Genomic DNA, 4,519 nt, shown 5'->3' with positions numbered 1-4,519 from the left:
GTTAGTACAAGAGCCAGCTGAGTACAATTAACAGCTTTTTCATTAGCCAGCTTTTCATGGACTGATGTCAAATAAACACCAGATCCCTTAACTAGGTCTATCATCTACCCAAATAAGTAAATAATTAACATTGTTGTAATAAATGTATGTACCCTATATTTTTCAGCAGTTTTAGTATCTAATATTCAGGGAAGTGGTGTCGCTGCTTCTTAAATGAAAGATAATAAACAGATGTGGCTATACAAACATTTACTGTCAACTGATATTTTTCCAACTTCTGTTTTTAGCTGTTTATATTTCTCTTTAAGTTTTTTATACTTTCCTATTCACTTTTAAAATAATGTAAAATACAACAAAAATATGAATTATTTGATGAAGTACAAAAGGGTACCTTATTCATTTCTTCCTCGTTTGTACAAATTTTTTCTAAAAAATTTAAAATAAAATTAATGTATGTTCAATGATTATTTCTTTGTAATGCGTGATTTAACTACCAAATGAAATTAGTAACTGAAAATAAATATAATTAAAATGTCTTTGATTGTCATGCAAAAAAAAACACCCCACATATGAGAGTGAAATTAGAAGATAGATTTGATTGTCAATTTGACTAATGCATATGTGACTAGAATTACTTGCTGGTTGTGTTTCAAAATTATCAGTGTCATATTTGGCTGATAATAGAAATAAGATACTACACTAGACACAAAAATAATGTCCACTTACAGTTTGGAGTGCTACATGTATTTGATGATGACGTATAATATTGCGCTTTATTCCCATTTTTGTCACCTTTAACCCTTTCACAGTCAATAACGCATTAATGCGTCTGAGGGTGGGTCATTGAAAGTGTCAGTAACGCATCAATGCGTCAAGATGCATACAGCTGCTTAAAACTATTTATAAAATAGTCTGCTGCAGAAAGTAAAGGTATTGTAGGGTAGAGAAAACCATCCCTTTCTTTATTTCCAAGTTATAAGCTGGTAGCCAGTTGTTTTGCTGTGTTTACAGATGAAGAAATGATCGTTGTCATTTTTGACTGCAAAAAAGGCCTGCTATCTCACACACTTGATGCGCTCGAAAAATAGCCAGCACATCTTTTCTCCATGATGTCTGAGGAATCCAAAGATATATTACAAGTAGCTATAAGATTTGTGAAACGCCCGGAAAAAGAAGAAACTCTTCTACCTTTCTTCCGCTGTACAAACCAATAGAGAAATGAAGTGGGCGTGGTCTCGAAGCAAGTCAAAGAAGGGCAGTGTTTTCTCTCAATTCTTGGTTACCTTTTGGAGAACAAGCTTGAAACTTACGGAATAACTGAAGTAGAACCTACAGAGTACATTTATGAAATCAAAATGATATTTTTCTGTCTTTTCCTGACTTCTTTTTGCACTACTCTGCAAATACATCGCTGCAGTTCATCATTACAGCAACAGACAGCAATATAACAGTACTAAAGAAGTTGCTTTTGATAAAAATAATGGTTGTAATGATGATCTATCATTGTAAAAGCATTTGCATTTGAGAAATAGTAAATTTTAGCTGAAATGCATTGTCACTTGGTGAGCAGTAAATGGCGGTAAAGCATTATTGGTTGCCACAGCAATATTGATGTAGCGACTGTGTTTATTGCGATAGCAACGATTGGAAATGTCACATGAGCTTGAGAAGGAAAAGAATCCTTCCTTCTTCTGATCCTTACTACATCTTGGGGCTAATGGATGGGAACTCTAGCGACGATTCAGATTCCGATCTGTACTCAGATAGCGATGATGAGCAGCCCTCTAGCCCCAAGTCTCCACTATATCAACCTAACAGCTCTTTTCAGAGCCACCCAAATCTCTCCTCTACCAGCTCTTTTCAGAGCTACCCAAATCTCTCCTCTACCAGTTCTTTTCAGAGCTATCCCACTATTTCTGCTACCAGCTCTTTTCAAAGGTATCAAACTCTTGCCACTACCAGCACTTTTCAGAGCTCTGAAGCTGCTCTGGTTTACAGCCCCACCCTTGGGAACTCAAGCACTTCTTTTAACAGCTTATTGCAGAGCCACCAACTACGTGTCTCTACTTGTTCTTTACCTAGCTCATATCCCTCACCACCTCCACTGCCACCACCACTTGTAGTTCCACCAAGCAGTTTTACTGGTACGAGGTCTTGCATGGAACCTAGCAGCTGCAACTCCTCAACAGGTATAATTATCATAATAAGTACTTTATGGACCATAATAACAAAACAAAAATGTGTGTAGGAACTTCAGCTTCTGCTCCTAACTCTGCTACAGAACTAGGCACATCTTCTGTACCTAGCAGACCAAGTGAGACAAATAATTATCATTAATTTTGCAATTACAAATACAAGATTTTACACGTACAATAGCTCTTCCGTTCGCATCTCATCCTGGTGTATCTAAAGAAACCCAGAATTTTACTACACCAGCGGATTATATCTCCCTCTTTTTCAGCACAGATGTGAAGGCAAATGTTTACCAGGAAAGCATCAGGTATGGGCAACTGAAGATGCCTACTACTGATTACTTGGAGAGACATCCAAAAGCTGTTATTATTGTTATAAAAATGTTGGGCTTTCCTAGATTGGGCAAAACATACAATAACATTGATGAAAAGGAAATTAAATTTTTATTTCTACAGAGATTATTGGAGTACTCCATGGCCCTTCCACAATGACTCATGATCTTAAGATCTTTAAGATCTCCCTGTCTTTAAGATCTCATGATCTTAAAGACAGGTAAGTAATAACTTATTACAATTGTTAGTGAATACAAAATCCTTCGGTTTTCTTGTTTAGGTGCCGTCAATCAATCGTCAAGACAGATAGAATGCCACAGCCATACCAACTTATATTAGTGTCAGTAAAGGTTGATAGTTCATAGAAGCAAGGAATAATCTTTGTAGAGTAGGTCTGTATACAGTTTGTGATGAAGAAAGCCAGTATGAGTGAGAAAAACACCCGAGTCTTCATTGCTGTCAAGAAATTGATTTCATAAGAAGGCCAATGAAGGAGTACAGACAAACAGTTATAACTACGTCTGAGTACTAATGCTAGACTTGTCAATTCACAGAGGGATTGAAGGGGTTTATATCTATTGCTATAGTGCAATGTTTTCTTTCCTGTACTTTATAGCACAACGAAAGTGTTGATGCGGAATAATTATGACAGGTTTATGATGCTGGTGCTAAACAATGGTTACATTCTTACTTACTGAGATTGCCTAACGGTAGCAAATGAATTATAAATCATTATTCTACTTGCATTTCTTCATATTGTATTGTTAGATGTCAAAATAATAGTTTTTGTAAAGTTAGTCCTTATTGCATTATGCATAGAGATTGAAAAAAAACATCAGTAGGCTTGGTTTGGGTGTGGTCACGATTGCAAAGGAAGAATCAAATCTAGCTTTCTGGCAGTTTTCCTCCTTTATCTTCCTTTCTAATTCATTTTGGATCTCAAGATTATAAAGACAGGTAAGTGATAAATTATTACAATGGTTAGTGAAAACAAATCCTTTGGTATTCTTATAGTATTATGTAATATTCAAACAGAAGAGAGCTTCGAATCCAATGTTGATAGCTCCAGCCTCCCGCTTCTCTCAAGTTCTCCGAGAGCTGCACTGCGCTGGCGCATGCGTTGATCTATAGGCGTGTCTTTAGGAGGAGTTTCGTATTTAGCCACGCCTTCAATCCCATTATTGCAATGATAAGAGGGCTGTATAAAAGGTATTTAAGGAATCCTGATCCTTTGAGCAGTATACGTAGTAGTACTTTATATGATGCTAATAGATCAAGATCAAGGCTTGAAGTTGAAGCAGGTAACTAAACTGATATTGCATTGAAATCAGTCACGGGCAGGCTCATTGATGTTGCAGCGGCTACAGCCAGCATCTCGGCCAGCCTGTTGGACAGCTTCTTTAGATAATCATTAATAATCAGTTAATTGTAGAAGAGTTTGATGGAATTTCAAGTTCAGAGGAATCACCATTAAGTCAAGATTCATTAACTGAGGAAACACAGTCTTACAGTACATGTGAAGCAATATTACTTGTATAGTTTAGTTATTTATTATATATATATATGTAGCAGATATTAATGTAGATGATACTGATATTATGTGATGATTCTTTTTTAATGTGTGAGGGTTTAATGGCAGAAGGTGATTGTATGCTGAACAGTGACACTGAGTCAACAGTCAGCATAATGCCAGGTTAGCAGTACATATATTGAATGAGCATGCAGCTGGTGTCATGCATTAAATGTAGATGATGAAGGAAGTTTTATTAACACAGAAAAACATACAAACATCATAAAATTGAAGGTACAGGTATATAAATTTACATTTACAACTCTCTTTTTTATTGACGTAGACTCAACACCACTGTATTCAGGATAATCCTTTACTACTGATGTAACTCTTGTAATGATATTGATGTTTTCATTGCGCCATTCTCTCTCATATGAAGCTTTTTCTGATCTATTACGTCTAATAAAGACTCTCTGCCCTAATC

General features: G+C 36.0%; 1 long non-coding RNA gene across 1 annotated transcript; it reads left to right on the top strand.

Annotated features, from left to right (window-relative positions):
• The first annotated feature begins 6 nt into the window (after nucleotides 1-6).
• LOC109582618 (uncharacterized) lies at nucleotides 7-325 on the top strand. The gene is made up of 2 exons (XR_002185162.1): nucleotides 7-116; nucleotides 167-325. It is a non-coding gene; the product is annotated as an uncharacterized LOC109582618 (long non-coding RNA).
• The last annotated feature ends 4,194 nt before the right edge of the window (nucleotides 326-4,519 follow it).

This window comes from Amphimedon queenslandica, unplaced genomic scaffold, assembly GCF_000090795.2.
Source record: "Amphimedon queenslandica unplaced genomic scaffold, v1.1 AMPQUscaffold_13371, whole genome shotgun sequence".
NCBI lineage: Eukaryota > Metazoa > Porifera > Demospongiae > Haplosclerida > Niphatidae > Amphimedon > Amphimedon queenslandica.
The sequence above is the reverse complement of the archived record's forward strand: the minus strand, read 5'-3'. Positions and strand labels throughout refer to the sequence as shown.